This window comes from Sarcophilus harrisii, chromosome 4 (genome assembly GCF_902635505.1).
Source record: "Sarcophilus harrisii chromosome 4, mSarHar1.11, whole genome shotgun sequence".
Classification (NCBI taxonomy): domain Eukaryota; kingdom Metazoa; phylum Chordata; class Mammalia; order Dasyuromorphia; family Dasyuridae; genus Sarcophilus; species Sarcophilus harrisii.
Genome location: NC_045429.1, coordinates 383184197 through 383201441, shown reverse-complemented (window position 1 = coordinate 383201441; position 17245 = coordinate 383184197). Strand labels below are relative to the sequence as shown.

The window sequence follows — 17245 nt, the reverse complement described above, 5'->3', positions numbered from 1 at the left end:
ATTTTACTTACATAGTAGGGTTTTCCCTTCTCCCCTTCCCACTTATTTTTTCCCTCCTTTCTATGCTTTTGGGAAAAAACAGTGCGTTAACACAACAGACCAATCTGGCAAAGATCAAGATAGGATTTTTCACTGAGCAGAGCCAGTTTATGAATGAAAAACAAATCATATCTATACATTAGATCTTCTTGTAGAGGCAAAGAACTGGAAACTAAGGAGGATCTCCTCAGCTGGGGAAAAGTTGAACAAGTTCTGGTATAAGAATGTGATGAGATACTCTTGTGATATAAAAGATGATGAAAGGGATGGTTTCAGAGAAACCTGGAAAGAACTGCATGAACTGATACAGAATGAGGTAAGCAAAACCAGGAGGAAAATTTAGTAATCACAATCATGTAAAGACAAACAATTTTGAAATTCTTATGAATTCTAACCAACACAGTGACAAATCACAATACCAGAAGAATATTTATTCTGTATGTAGTCTTCTGCCTCTTTTTGTATCCCCAGCATGTAACACAATACCTGACAGTTGTTGTTGTTGCTCAGTTATATCCAGTTCTTTGTGATTCCATGCCCCACAGCATGGTAGTACTATGGCAAAGATCCTGGAGTGGTTTGCCATTTCCTTCTCCAGTAGATTAAGACAAACAGAGGTTCAATGATTGGCCAGGTTCACACAGCTAATAAGTGTCTCAGACGAGATTTTAACTCGTTTTCCTAATTCCAGAGCCAGTGATGTAACCATTGAGTCACCTAACTTCCTCTTCAAATATAATAGGCTCTTGTAAATGTTTACTAATTGTCTAAACGCTACCTATCTTCTGATAGAGGTGACAGACTCAGGCTACAGACTGAGATCTATATATATATTGGATATGTCCAATGGCAGAATTTGTTTTTCTTAACTATGGGTTTTGTCTCTAGCTAGGTGCCAGAAAGCAAAACCAGGAGAACAATTTATGCAATAACGACAATGAAAAGACAAATAACTTTGAAAAGTCTTACAAACTAACCAACTAACCATGATTCTAGAAGAGTCATTATGAAACATGCTGTTTCCTATTTATCCTGTATATTTGTACATATTTGGCTGCTTATTGACTCCTCCATGGGGGAACTCTTTGAGGGTAGGAACTGTCTTTTACCTCTTTTTTGTATCCCAGAACTTAACACAGTGCCTCGAACATAGTAGGTGCTTAATAAATGTTTACAGAAAATTAGGCTTAAAGTCTCTTCCTAAAGGTTTATCATAGAAATTCATTGTCATTCCAAAGGCAATTGATGTTGAGGTACCTACAAGTGAAAATTGCAAAGGTCTTATGGATGATATAAAAAAGGAAAGAAAAAGAAAAACCTTTACTTGGGGGAGGGAGAAGAAAGAGAGAAAAATGAAATTCCAACAGCAACAATGATGCTGATTTGTGGGATGCTCAGATTTCCCAGAAATCTACAAAGGTGGTATGCAGATTGGATTATTAGCAAGCTGATTCAAAGATTTATAGTACATAGACTAGAGAATCAGAATCAAAGTGCTCATACCAGAGATTTACAGGATAATATCTATAAAAGGGAAATTAAAAAGGAAAATTAGTATAGCCTAGAGGAACATGCTGGAAAGGCCTGGCAGACAGACCCAGTAATAGATTAAAATGAAATCATCATCATAAATAATTTTTTAAAAGAAGAAATGAACCTTTTGGCTTCCTGAACACACAAACTATGAGCCAAAGGTTGGTAGTAGGAGTCAGCATGTTGAAAGAAAGGAGGCTCAGGACTGAACAGAATGATGTAGGCAAAGGTTTAGAGGTGGGAGGAAGTGAAGAAGAGAGTAGGGAAAGGGCAGAGAAACTTCCAAACCAATGAAAATCAAATTAAATGTGCCTGTATCTATGGAGACCTCTTGTACAAAAGAAAATTCAACTCAAGATTTTATTAAACACCTGCCTGTGGAGGTGTTTAATCCTTATTCTTAAGAAATGTACATTTTACAATAGGAGAGATGTCACAAAAATGTGATTCATACTCCAAGAAACTGAAGGGACAGTAACTGCTTTAGAAATATAGGAGGAAAAGAAATCACTAAAACCAGGATAACCAAGGAAAGTCAAAAGGAAGAGGTAAAATTCAAGCTTGGTGATGAATAATGAGTGCAATGTGGATATGCAAAGGGAAGAAAGGGAGATGTCCCACCTAGGTGGTATGAATGAACAAAAGGAAAGAGGGGAAGAAAAGAACCAGGTATTTATTTAAGCACTTAGTATGTGCTAGGTACTGTACTAAGTGCTTTACAAATATCTCCTTTGAAGCCCTGCAAAATTGCTGCTTGGATCACCATTTTACAATTGAGGAAACTGAGTCAGTCAGAAGTTAAGTGATTTATTTGCCTAGGATCACACTAATAAGTATATGAGGCTGGATTTAAATTTAGGATTTCTTGACTCTATTCCCTTTGCTCTAGCCACTGTACCACCTAGCTAGCTGCTAAGAGAGAAACTGGATACAGCAATGAGTTCTTGTTGGACAACTGGTGGGTCAGTCTAGGATTAAAGGGTAAAGTAAGATTATGAAGATTCTTTAATGCCAAATTAAGGGGCTGGGAATTTTTCCTTTAGGGAATGGGGAACTACTAAAGAGGTGAAATGTTCTAAGGATCAAAAATGATGCATTAGAAATATTAATCTTCAATCAGCATTCATGAACCTTGAAGTCCTTGATGAGATATTTCCATTTTTTTACAATAAATAAGAAGCTGTTCTAAAAGGAAAAAAGGGAATCAAACTAGAATTTCAGTGTGAAACAGAAAAATATGAAGGTCATAGAAGAGAAACCTACAAGGACTTTTCAGAGAAAGAACACTTCAAGGCAGAGAATGTGCATGTCTCCTTATGCCAGGATCACGTGCAAATAAATAAGTACCTGATGAGTCTGTGTTTATCCACTGAGCAAGTATTTAGCAACCATACACTTTGCACAAAATATTAAACCTGGAGTCAGAAGATCTGGATTCAAATCTCACTTTTGCCACATACAGTCTGTGTGATCTTGGTAAAGTCAATTTACTTCTCTAAACTTCAGTTTCCTCATATATAAAATGAGGAAATTAAGCTGTCTTCTACCATACCTTCCAGTTATACACCTATGACTACATGTTCTTTGATATAATACAGACTACAAAGATAAGAAAAGAATACTGCTGCTGCTACAGATAATGGGGAGAAGAAGGAAAAAGAGAAAGAAAAGAAAGAGGAAGAAAAAGAAATGGAGCAAAAAGGAAGAGAAGGAAATGGAGAAGAAGAAGGAAGAAGAGGAGAAAGGAAGGAAAAATAAGTGGAGAAGAAAAGAAGGAAGAAAAGGAGAAAGAGAAAGAGAAGGAAATGGAGAAAAAGAAGGAAGAAGAGAAAGAGGAAGAAAAGGAAATGGAGAAAAAAGGAAGAGGAAAAAAGGAGAAAAAGAAGGAAGAAAGAGAAGGAAGAGGAGATAGGGGGGAAAGGAAGAAGAAGAGGAAGGGGAGGAAGCAGGGAAAAAGCAAAAGAAGAAGAGGAGAAGGGGAAGAGGAAGAAATGGAGGAAAAAGAAGAATGAAAGGAAGAAAAGGAGAAGAGGAGGAGGAAGAAGAGGAAAATGAAAAGAAGGAAAGGAAGGAGAAAGATAAAAAAGAAAAAAAGGGGAGAATAAAGAAGGAAAAGCAAGCTTGGTGGACAGTAACTTTTTTAAAAAGCAGTTAGAGTAATAACAGGGCTGAGGTCCATGGGGTAGATAATTGCATACATTGCTAGATTCAGTCCCTGTATCCACTGTTTTTTGTAAATGGCTTTTCTTTGTTATAAGGATGGGTTCAACAAGGTGAGGTCTTTATGACACATTCAGAAATGACTGGTGGAAAAATAAAAGATCAATTAAAACATTTTGGGGTTTTTTTTAATTTGTTTATAGGTTCTCGGTGATAGATATGACAGAGAAATGCCAGGCTTTTCCTACTACTCAGCCACAAACACATAATGAAAAGAAGGCACCAGCATCCGTGGCCAAGCTCCCTGTCTCACAGCTAACAGTGGCCATGTGATGTGAGAGGAATGCATCTGCCCCAAAGACTTTAATCAATGGCATAGCTGAGACGCTCCCATCTGTGAACCAAATCCTCTCCCCATCAGAAGAAACTGATGACAATCCGGAGGGAGAATTCGGAGCAGATGAGAAGCAGATACCCAGATTGTGACTTCTCAATGCCAACACAACCAATCCATTCCATCAAGTCAGTTGAGAAAGATTAAATGAATTTTGGCATTGTGTAGACAGAACAACCGGCTGACTACTGGAGTGTTTCTCTAAAATACACACACACACACACACACACACACATACACACACATAACTAGCTGTTTTGGACTTGTGCAGGCAAATTAAGTGACTGCTAGACTTGAAGTTAATTAGTGATATAACTTGTCTTCATAAATTATATTAGATACTTCACTGCCACAAGAGAGGTATCATAGCAAAAAAAAAAAAAAAAAAAAAAAGCCCTGGATTTGGGCTCCCAAGATGCTCACTTCTGACAGTTATTAGCTATAAAATCTCTATCTGAGCCTATAGAATGATGATGATGATGATGATGACAACACGATGATAATAATTAACAGCATTTTTTAACACTTTAAGGTTTATAATGAGTTTTACAAATATGATTTCCTTTGGTTCTCCCAACAACCCTGTTGGAGGGAGGGGAGATAAGAGGTGGGAAGGGCAATTATTATCCCCATTTTGCTGAGAAGGAAACTGAAGAAGACAAAATCAGATGGCTTACTCAGAGTCACGCCACATTTGAATTTGAGCGTTCCTGACTTAGTTCTGTACTCTGTCCACTTCAACATTTCACTGTCTCTCTAAAATTAAAAGATGAAGAACAGTTGTTTTCATGGCTTGCAGAGAGAGTTGCCTAAGCTACTGAAATCGCAGATCCTGATCAAAAAAGCAGAACCATAAAGCCATACAAAGTTCAGTGTCCGTATATAAGCTGACTAGTCAATTAGCCAGTATTTATCCCCAAACTTATTCCTGGCACAATGGGGATGAAATTCCACAGACATATGTTAAGTCTATACTAGTTGTCAAACACTGTGCTAGACCTTGGGGACCCAGAGACAAAAGTTTGTATTCTTAAGAAGCTACTGTAAAAGGCTCAGAGGAAGTCAGAGTACAAAGTGTTACATATTGAAAGATGCTATCCCCTTAAAGTGTGTCTGTCTGTCTGTGTCTGTGTGTGTCTCTCTCCCTTCTTTCCTCCCTCATTTTTTTCTTGACTAGATGTGTGATTTCATTATACAGGAAATTTTCAAGAAGGAAGCCCCCTCTACTCCTGCCTAGCAATACCTATTCTGCAATTTAGAATCTTACTGAATTGTCCGGGACACTGAGAAGTGACATACTTAGGGTCACACAGTCACTGTGTGTCAAGAGTAGGCTTGAGTCCAGGACTTTCTAATTCCAAAGCCAGGCATTCTCTCCACCCTACTGGGCTGCTTCTCTATGATAGCTATCTGTAATACACAAATTGGTCTGCCATTTCTGTTCTCAAACTAATGGTTTGTTTATTTAACTTACAACTGCTCCCGTAATTAGGGCTCCCTGCATTTCTGAAGCATATTTTAATAAGCAACAACTTACTCTGAAAACATAGAAGGGAGGAAAAAGTCATCATTTATTCATGCAACATACATGTTGAGTGTATACTGTGTAAATGACCCTATAAGGGGTGTTATGATAATGTCGTGGTCCCTGCCCTCAAGGAGCAGAAAATCTAGTATGTTATAAACTTGCTAGTGCTCTCACTCTCTCATGCTCTGACTCACTCTTTCTCTCTTTCTCCTTCTCCTTCTATCTCTCTCTCTCTCTCTCTCTCTCTCTCTCCCTCCTCTCCTTTTTCCCCCTTCTCTTTTTCCCCTCTCTTTCTACATTTATATGTATATTATGAATGTAAACACATATACATAAGTATATACACATAGATAAGATGTATTGAGAGATATATGAAAAGAAAGGGAGGGGAATAAGTATTTATATAGTGCCTACTATGTGCCAAGCACTTTACAAATATTACCTCATCTGATCCTTACAATAACAGTGGAAAGTAAGTGCTATCATCATCCTCATTTTACAGTTGAGGAAATTGAGCAGACAGGCTAACTGCCTTTCCCAAGGTCACATAGATAATAAGTATCTAAGGCTGGATTTGGACTCAGGTATTCCTAACTCCCAGAAACCTAGGTGGTACAGTGGCTAGGGTGCAGGGCCTGGAGTTAGGAGAACTCATCTTCCTGAATTCAAATCTGGTCTCAGATATTTCCTAGCTGGGTGATCCTGGGCAGTAAACCTGTTTCCCTCAGTCTCCTCATTTATAAAATGAGCTGGAGAAGGAAATGGCAAACCACTATCATTGCCAATAAAACCCCAAATGGGTCACAAAATGTTGGATACAACCAAACAATAATAATAGCAATAATAACTTTCTAACTCCAGGCTAGTCTACTATGCCACCTAGCTGCCCTTAAAATTTTGTTTTTTTAATTTTCAAACAACTAATTTTTTTTTTTTTTTGCTGAGGCAATTGGGGTTAGGTGACTTGCCTAGGGTCACACAGGTAGGAAGCATTAAGTGTCTGAGGTCAGATTTGAACTCAGGTCTTCCTGACTTCAGGACTGGTATTCCATCCACTGTATCATCTAGCTGCCCCCTAAAAAATGAATTTTTTTAATTGTAACTTTTTAAATTTAAAAAAATAATAATTTATTTTAAATTTAATTTTTTGAAAATGTTTGCAAACCAAATACCATGGGAGAGGAGGGAGATGTCATGGCTAGTCAGGAGGGTCTTAAGGAGCAGGCAGCACTGAGCTTGCCCATGAAGGATATGTAGTTATTTCAACAGAAGGGAGCTCACCTTTATGTTGTGAGGTCAATGTTTACAAATTATTTGGTAAAGTTAAGAAGCAAAGGTGAAGAAATGGGAGATTTCAGGGCATGTTTAATTTGGTTGAAGCACTAGATACAGACAGAAGAACAGTGGAAAAAATGGAACTGGATAGGTTAAAGGGCAGATCATGGAGGGACCTAAAAGCTGAGCCATGGACTTGGTGTTTTATTAGACAGGCAATCTCTTCTCTAGATTCCAAAAGCATTATTCTGAAGCGCTGACAGCTCCTCCCAGTGACAACAGCTGTCATTTAAACAAACACATCATTGCATTCAGAACCACCACAAATGTTGTCCTCTGTGGGTCACTGATGGGGCTTAGCGCCTGCCCAGATGCGGCTGTCACAGACATTCTGTCAGAGAGTTCCAGGTTTATGAAAAAAAAAAAAAAAACATCCTTCCTCCTGCTATCAAATGAAGAATTACAAATGAAGAAAATCCAACCTGGATCACAGGAAGTTGCTCAGATATGACTGTGAAAACTGACAGAATATCATGTCAGGAGGCCAGGCTCCAAAGCTCAAATGCAATTAATCCTAGGGACCTTATTATACATGTTTATATTAAACACATTAGATTTGCAAAGTGCCTCAGCATCCATTTTTATTAGTTATTCCTTCCAGCATACCAATGAGGCAATTCAGTGTTCCCATTTCCCTTTTTATAGATGAGGCATCTCACATTTGGAGAGGTTAAATGAATTATCTTGGGCCACATAGTAAGTCAATCGAAAAGCTGAGATAAATGTTTAGCTCTCTGGCTCTGTGCCATGTACCCAGCACCCCCACCATACCACAACCTGTCACACAAATGGCATTCATTTAACTGCATTCTTCAATGAGGAGAGGCAGTATGGCCCAATGGGTAAAGAACTGGGCTCCTACCACCCCCAAAATCTCTGATCTTGGCTCAGTCCTGGTTATGTGATCTGGCAAGTTTTGAACATTTTAAATGCCTATTTTCAATGCCCTAGATAATTGTCCAAAACTATAAGTTGTACAGAAGATGCCAACCCATAATAGCAAAAGATATTCCCTCCTCTGAGAGTTCCCTGTACTAAGGATATCACTTAGGTCCATTCTCCATCCATCTCCTTCATTTATAGGGGGTTGAGGAAGTGTCAGCTTCTGCCCCAAGTTGGCTCACCAAACCTAAGCTTCTGCTGAAATCCATGGGAGAGAAACAATGGGATGGAATGGGGCAGGGAATAATGATGACAATAATAATATTAAGACCAATAGCAACTGACTTAATGACATATATTAGTGGAGTCCTTAAGAGTTTATATTTTATAGGCATGAATGAATTTGAGCACAAATTTAGGGTTAGGGTTAGGGTCAGCATAAATTGGTTTGGTGATCATCCTTCATACTTGAAGAGGACCATAATGACATCACTATGTCCAATTGTGGCTACTCAGATCATTAAGAGATTGGAAGGCTCTATCACAGGTTGGGCATTTGAACATTTGGCATGGAAATGTATTTAAATTTATGCAATTCATATTTCTTTTAGCTTTCTGTAATTCTGCAGAATAGTAGAAAGTAAGTAAGCTAGACAGAATTAGGAGAAATGTGGGTTTAAATCCTAACTCTAACTGTACAGCTGAAGGAAAGTGATTTTAGCTCTCTGAATTTCATTTTCTTCATCTAGAAAATGGGAACAATTCCTATCTGAAAGAGTTGTTAGATGAATTAAAGAACAAAATGCATGTGACACAAAGCATTTTGACAAAACTTGAAGTGCAAAAGAAATGTCTTCATCTGAATACATATTGTATGTGTACCAAATAAGCACTTTACAGATGAGGAAACTGAGGCAGAGAAGTAAAGTGCTCACACACATGGTCACATAAAAATCTAGAGAAAACCCAAACAAGATTCTAGTATACTAGTCTCTGTCCTAATGTTCTTTCTATACCATCAGATCTTCTATCATCTTCTTTCCTCTCACTTTTTTGCCTGCTTTATGACAAAACAGGATTGATAGCAAGTGGCATTCTCTCCCCTTATCACAGAATCAAGAATTAGAAAAGTGAGATAGTTTGACCTAATTCCATCATCTATAGTACAATTGTGCCCCCATTTTAAGGAAAACCAACGAATTATAAATCTAAACCTATTCAAAAGCCTACTAAACTAAATCAAATCTACTAAAATATATTTATCTTTCACATTAGGAAGGGATCCCCTTCATTTTCCCTAAGTAAAAAAATAAATAAATTGTCATCAGCTTTCCTTAGCACTGTACTAAGTGCTGCGCTAAGTACTAAACTTGAGTACTGTACTACTGTACTAAGTACTAAGTTTGAGTACTGTACTAATATTGAGAAGATCTGCACACATATATTGTATCTAGGATATACTATGACATATTTAACATGTATAGGACTGCTTGCTATCTGAGGGAGGGAGTGGAGGGAGGGAGGGAAAAAGTCGGAACAGAAGTGAGTGCAAGAGATGATGTTGTAAAGAAATTTTTTTCAAAATAAAAACTTTTAAAAATTTAAAAATAAAAAAAAAAAAGATTGAGAAGACCTGAATTCTACACCCAACTTTACATGTTCTTTTTTGACTGACTCCAGACAAATCACTTCATCTCCTAGTCTTAGTTTTCTCATTCATAAAGTGGGGATAAAAAGTATTGTCTTAGCTTTCCCTATTAAACATTGTGGAGAATAATTATAATAAATAAATAAACACTGTTGTACTATATAAGCATGAGTGGTTATTATAGGTTCCCAAAGTGACTTGGGATGCCCAGCTGGCCAGGCAGCCCAAAACAGGAGCTAAAATCCAGCTTCCCAAACTCTGAGGCCAATGTTCTGCCTCTCCTCCATCCTTCCATTTCCCTTTTGAAAGTATATGTTAAACAATGTAAATGAATGAACAACTGTGTATCCCCCCAAAATCATAAGTAACAAAATTATAAGACTATAAGCAAGAATCGAATGAAAAGACTTGAGAAGATACTTGCAGCCCATGTCTTTGTATTGATGGCTAGACTACAGATCTTACAGAGTGCACATTTCAAGGATTTTTTCAATATAATGATAAATTGTGCTGACTTTCCTCCCCCCTCCCCAATAATGAAAATGCTCACTTGGAAGGAAAGAGAAAGAGATACTTGGGATAACTATGATAATATAAGAAAGAGAAGAGATAAGAAAAAATTCATTTCTTAAAAAGGAAAGTATCTTGTAACTCAACAACAAACACTAGCATGCATTTATTAAGCACCTACCATGTACTTGGCCCTGTATTTGAGATACTAAGGTAAAAAAAAAAAAAACGAAAGAAAGAAAGAAAGAATCCCTGTCCTCAAGGAACTTACATTCTTTTTGAGGTGAGGGAAAAGTCAGTGAGAAGACCAGGGTCCTATTAGAACACATCCAAAAGAATTCATCCACATCTGCTCCATGAAGTAAAACATACACATGGGTTCTAATAAGGATTTGTTTTGATCAGGAGCCACTGCCAATAATACCAAGGGAAAATATTTGCAATAAAAAAGGGCTTAGGTGTGATGAAACCAAAGTAGAGACAGGTTAAATGCCTTCCTAAAGATACACAGTGAGTCAGTAGCAGAACCAGGAGCTAACTGCCTCCCAGGAGTTTGTTCTCACCATCCAACCCCTTGCTTATTAGCCTCTGCATGTTATGATTTCAAGCTGCCACTAATGCCTTCCCCCGTAGCTGTTTTGCTATTGTTATCCTTGGCAAACACTGGGGGTATTGTTACCTGAGGCCCCAGGGTTCAGATCCAGTAAGAGGACACTAGAATGAGACACCACAGCTCTGCACAGAGCAGGTGGAATCTGGAAAAGGGCCAGGTGCTAATCACAGTGAGACAAACTTTCATTTTGCTTTCCTTCTCTTTCTCTTAAAAAAAAAGATTTCCATTTATTTACCTGCTTGCTTTTACAGGTTAGGAAGGAATGAGCTTTGATCTTGCTCCAATACCAACATGACTGTTTACACACGGCTTTCAGCAAAGGAAGCATGGCAGGCCACATGGCTCAGGAATGAGCTACCTATTGATTTCTGTTCCCAAGGAAGCACCTGAGACTCCACCCTGCAAAGACTGCTGGGTTTGATGTCTGAGCCGCTCAGAGTTTGGTCCTCAAAACAGGCTATATTAGACTTATCTTTTAGGGCTATCTACATCTCTTGTATTCAACTAGACTATAAGCTCTTTGAAGGCAAAGAGGGCTACCTGATGTTCCTTTATAACTGACATTTTTTATAATTCTTTAAGGTTTGCAAACAGGACAGCTAGATGGCACAGTGGATAGAGTGCCCCGGCAGATGAGCCAGAAAGACTCATCTTGCTGAGTTCAAATCCAGTCTTAGACACTTACTAATTGTGTGATCCTGGGCAAGTCATTTAACCCTGTTTGTCTCAGTTCCTCATCTATAAAATAAGTTAGAGGAGGAAATGGCAGTCTACTTCAAAACCTCTGCCAAGAAAACCTCAAAACGGGGTCACAAAGAGTCAGACAGACTGAACAACAACAAGGTTTGCAAATCCCTTTATATTTGTTCATTATCTTATTCGAGTCTCATAACAACCCTATGAGGTCAGTTCTATAAATATGGGGGGAGGGAACTGGACCTGTTTCAAGTAAGGAAGTTGAACTTCACTAGTAAAGAAAATTCCTAGTGAGTAAAAGTCCCTGTACCAATGCAGACCCAGCACCACCTTCGGGATCCACTCTGTATTTTTCAGTCTGAGAGTTTCATGGGCACTGAGAGAACTGACTTGGGTTAATAGGCAGAGCTTGAACCCAGGTCTTCAAGATTACAAGTTTAGCTATCTATCTCCTGTCTTCAGAAGTTGGTATAGTGTCCAGTGGAGCTAGTAACTAAAAGGTAGCTGAAGAGGAAGAGGAGGAGGAAAAGGAGGAAGAGGAGGAGAATATATATTATGGCTAGAAAAACAAGACTTAAGAAATGGAGACCATGGTACATAGCCTTCCCCTACATATATACCCTCTATAAGGCAGAGTGGATCAAAAAGAATTTAGTTAAGAATAGAAAGTCTCCTAAAGGTAATACTGGTTTATGGAGTCAAGAGTCTGACCTCATTCAATCTGTGGCATTCAAAGCCATCCAGGGCATTCCTCTGACATGACTGAAGATTTGACAGTGTGGTATTCCTGGGCTATTGTGTTCAAAATCCACTGATAAAGCTGATCTACAAGTTATTTCAGTACCCTGGAAAGCCATTTGTCTGGACCCTGTGACCTGAATGCATGGGTCAAAATTAGTTTGATTCCCAATTAATCATTTTTGTTCTTTCTCTCCCAGCCTGAGGATGATTCTGTATGGGAGAACAAACAGAAGTCCAATGTTTATTATCATCATTCCCAAATGTATATCTCATGCAAATCTGCTGTCTGGGTGATGTGCTTGTACATCTGCAAGGGTGTCACCAGGAGATCCACCTGCAAGACCTCAGGTTGAAAAGGGGAAAGGGAAAAGGCTGGAAAACATTGGTAAGAAACTGAGATTGCCAGCCCTGGTTTTGCTATGCCCAAGGGCATCATCCCGTTTAATCTAATGCTGGCTCAATCATTAATTAGCTGCTTGACCTTAAACAATTCATTTAACTTCTTTGGGCCTGAGTTTTCTTATCTGCAAAATAAAATGATACAGAGTTGGCCTAAGTGATCTCTTAGGCCCCTTCCAGTTTGAAAATTCAATTTTAACTTGAGGAGTATTTTAAAATTCTCAGGGGGGGGAATATCTTTATGAACAAAAATACAATATAATTTATCTTCTCACCACCCTTCCCATATTCAATCAGTTACCAAGTCTTGTCATTTCTATCTCTGTCATATATTTTCTTTTCATTCCTTGTGACTGCCATCAACCTGGTACAGGACCTCATCACCATATCCCTAAACTCTTAGAAAAGCCTAATCCTAATTTCCTTCCTTAAATCTATCTTTGTTCCAATCTACTCTCCACACAGCTGCACTAAATAAAGTGCAAGGTTGACCAAGTTGGTCTGTCTCTCTATCTGTCTTTGTTTGTCTCTCTCTGTCTGTGTGTCTATCTCTCTGTTTCTCTCTCTCTCTCTCTCTCTCTCTCTCTCTCTCTCTCTCTCTCTCTCTCTCTCTCTCTCTCTCTCTCTCTCCCTCCCTCCCTCTCTCTCTCTCTGTTTCTGTGTCTCTGTCTCTCTCTTACTCTGTCTCTCTCTCTCAACTCCAGTAGCACTTTCTTTCCTTCAGGATCAAACATAGAATCATCTGTTTGGCTTTTAAAGCCATTCATAACCTGGATTTGAACTCGTTTTTTCTGATTCCAGGCCTGTCAATATCCACTGTGCCATCTAGCTGCCCAAAACTGTTTTTTACCTATATCCCAGTAGGCACTTAATAATAAAACAATAAACAATTTAAAAAATTTATTAAGTACTCAGCTTAATAAATATCAATTGACTGAATCCATCCCTGTGGCATCTCTCCTTTTCACAATGATTCTTTCAAAGATCACTAACAGCAAATTAGCAATGTATCTTTCCAGTATTCTCTTATCTTATATCACCTCCACCCAGCACCTGCCATCTCTGAGCTACAGTGACACTGTCTTCCTTGCCATTCCTCCCATGGAATTTTCTATCTTCAAGCTCAGGCATTTCCATCAATTGTCCCTCTTCCCTGGAACACTCTCCCTCTTCATTGCTGCCTCCTGGCTCCCCTGGATTCCTTCATGTTTCAGCTAAAGTCACACCTTCCTCAAGAAGCTTCCTCTGATCTGTTTTAGTGCCTCTGACACCATCCCAATTTATCCTTTTATATCTTGTTTATACAGAGTTATTTGCATGTTATGTCTCCCATCAGGCTGGGACTTTGAGAAATGGGACTGTTTTCTGCCTTTCTTTGGAAGCCCCCTCCCCCCCAGCACTTAGCACTATTTCTGGCCTAGAGAAGGTGCTTGACAAATGCAGGTTGACTGAACACTTAGGATAAATGCCCCAGAACTCTTAGGGGGAGGGATCATTATTAACAATAATAGCTGACATTGATAGAGTACTCTGAAGTTTGCCAAGCAATTTTCTCCATGTTAACTGATTTGAACCTCACAGCCTCCCTATGATGTAAATACTACAAGCATTAGTATCCCCATTTTACCAATGAGGAAAGATAAAATAAGAGGTTTTAACTGATTTGTCCATGACCATGACCATGCAGCTACTAAGTGCCAAAGTACATATGAATCCAGGTCTTTCTGTGGCCAAATCTAATACTCTACCCACTATACCACAATCAATTGCACAATAATAATAGCTAACATTTAGACAGATACTTACTTTGGGCTAGGCACAGTGCTAAGCACTTTACAATTATTATCTCATTTGATCTTTACAGCAACCCTGGGAAGCAGATGTCAATAAGAAATAAAAAATCCTCATTTTACAGATGGGGAAACTGAGGCAAACAGTGGTAAGTAACTTTTCCAGTCGCTATATGAAGCCATATTTGAACTAAGGTCTTCTTGACTCCAGAACCCAATGCTAAATCCACTGCATCACCTCACTGCCCACACAATAAAATATGATTAATTCCAACTAATAAATATTGGTAACCACTAGCACAGAGAATACAGCAGACACGATTTGGGGTAGCAAGTTGTCCAGGATACTTCCTTGACTCAGAGTGGGTTTTTTTCTTTCTTAACTCTTTTCCCAAAGAGGGGTAAGGTATGTGTGAATAGGTCCTTCTGAAAGTTATATCTTAAAACATTTGATAATTGTCAAGGCCATGGAGAAAGTTATCACATGTTGGCGTACCAGGCCCCAGACACTGCAGCAATGACTCTTCTAAAGTATGGAGAGATGACTGGTTTTTCTGACTTCTAAGGATAAGGCATTTTCAAGAGCACAGATAAGAAAGGTACACTGTTTTTCAAAGAACTATGTTGAAACAACATTCTACACATACACACACACACACACACACATACACATATACACACGTATCCCAAAAGTCTTATCTTAAAGTTGAACTAAGATACTTTGGGATATCTGTACACAGAAAGGTAGATGGATATATAGATATATAGGTACATACACACACATATGTACTTTTATATATAATATATAACAAATAGCCTTGAAATAGAAAGTTCTCAAAGAAAAAAAAATAATCTTTTTTTCTTTTCTTTTTTTTTTTCTGCTGAGGCAATTGGAATAAAGTGACTTGCCCAAAGTCACATAGCTAGGAAGTGTTAAGTTGTCTGAGGCCAGATTTGAACTCAGGTCCTCCTGACTTCAGGGCTGGTACTCTATCCACTGCATCAACTAGCTGCCTTCAAAACAATCTTTTTCCAAGAAAACTTTTTGCTAGTTTTCAAAACTTGGAGCTATACTCCATGAGTAATGCTACTTTGAGTAAAGCACATCTTTTTACAATATGGTACCATTGTGGTGGTGTACATTCTAAGCAGAGCCTTCTCTAAGACCATGAAATCACCCCATATGGGAAATATACTGATGTGCTTTTAAAAAAGGCCTTCAAGAGAGAGTGAATGTCAGGGGAGAACATTTAAAAAGAAGATTTGCCGGTCTGACCATGTTTCTGATTTCAATCTAAATGGATTTCCATGGCTCTAATCAGGAAACTGCCAGGGATTTTTCAAAGTACTTTTTTGTATGTGGCAGTCTGGCCATGATGGGCATCTAGTTGGTTATGTAGTGCGGGATGGGGGAAAGAGTGTAGGAAATAAAGGGAGAGGTTGTTGTTTTTAAAAAGAGATGGCTGGATCATGACTTGTATCAATAAAGAGAATATCCATATTGCATTGATGAGATTCCAGATCTGCTAGCTTATTCAAGAATTGAGAAGGAAATGGGAATAAGGGGAAAAAGTCTCCCAAATCTCTAAAAACATTTGTGAATTGATTTTTGGTTTTTGACAGATCAAACATATTGCTATATCTCGAGCCAAATGAATGGGCTCAAGTACCTCCCAGGTTCAATTACCCAAACTCTGCTGCCATCTTGATATAAATTAGAAAGGCTCATTAGTAATTCTATATGTTCAGCCTTTCTTACAGTTAGTAGCTGACCAATGTTGCAGGTCCAATATAAGATACTAAAGATAGTGCTGTCAGTCACAGATATGCGTCTGCATTAACTGAAGCCTAAAGGAGAAAAATCATTCTCTTTTTCACTCCTTCAAAACATCCTCTAGACAGTGTGACCCAAATTAAATGCACCCTACACTTTCCTGGAAATCAGTACAAATGTGTCTCACCAGCAGCAATCCCTGGCTTAGAAATCTGAGCTCACCAACTTGGGCAGGGAACATTTTAAAAATAAATGAAACACTTTTAGAAAAGAATGTATGTTACCACCACCACTAACCCAATTAGAAAATAAGGGAAACCATCTGCATTAGCTCTGCTATGTTGTTGTTTAGTCATCTCTGTTGTGTGGCTTATTATTTCTTTCTCTGGCTCATTTTACAGATGAGGAAATAGGCAAAAAGAGTAAAGTGATTGTCCAGTGTTATATAGCAAAGCATCTGAGGTCACATTTGAACTCACAAAAATGAGTCCTCCTGACTCTAGATCTGATATTCTATCCACTATGATATCTAGTTACTCCAACTCTTCTATAACCCTGAGCAAAGGGAACATGGTTAAGTAAGTCATATCTCAAGCCTGCCTCTTCCCTCTGTCTATAATAGGGTATCATGCCCTTAGCTACAGATGCTCTTAAAAGCATTTTTTTCCTCTTTTGCACCTCTGAACCCTCCCCAAGATATCTTGGGGTTTCTAGATTTCTTAAGAACCATACCTTAAATCAAAACCAATCTGATTCTAATTGGCCACCAACAGATCCTCATTTGGTCATTTTGAATCCTCATTGACTCAGATTGATTGTAAATAGCAATCATCTCTGCTTAGACCAAAAACCCTGAGGATCTTCCTCTCCCAGATTCATTCATTCATTTACTTAGATTTTTTTTGGACTAAGTAAAAGAGGAAATTCTTTGACTCAGTTACTATCTAACCTTAATCACTGAATGGATACAGACTCAGTCAAACTGATATCTGTTAAAAGATCTTAGCTTTGGAACTCATTATGTTACCCCATACACACACACACACACACACACACACACACACACACATACAATAGTACTTATCCCCAACTCCTGAGGTTCACAACCTAGGTATCATCCTGGATTTCTTACTATCTCTCACCTCCAATCACCTTTGCATCAACTCGAATATGTCACCTTCTCTCCACCAGGTTATCACTTCA

At 38.4% G+C, this 17245-nt stretch overlaps 1 protein-coding gene across 1 annotated transcript in view; it reads right to left on the bottom strand.

Annotated features, from left to right (window-relative positions):
* Positions 1-17245, bottom strand: part of KIF26B (kinesin family member 26B) — a 612624-nt gene that overhangs the window by 492974 nt on the left and 102405 nt on the right. The gene's annotated exons all lie outside the window — the stretch shown is intronic.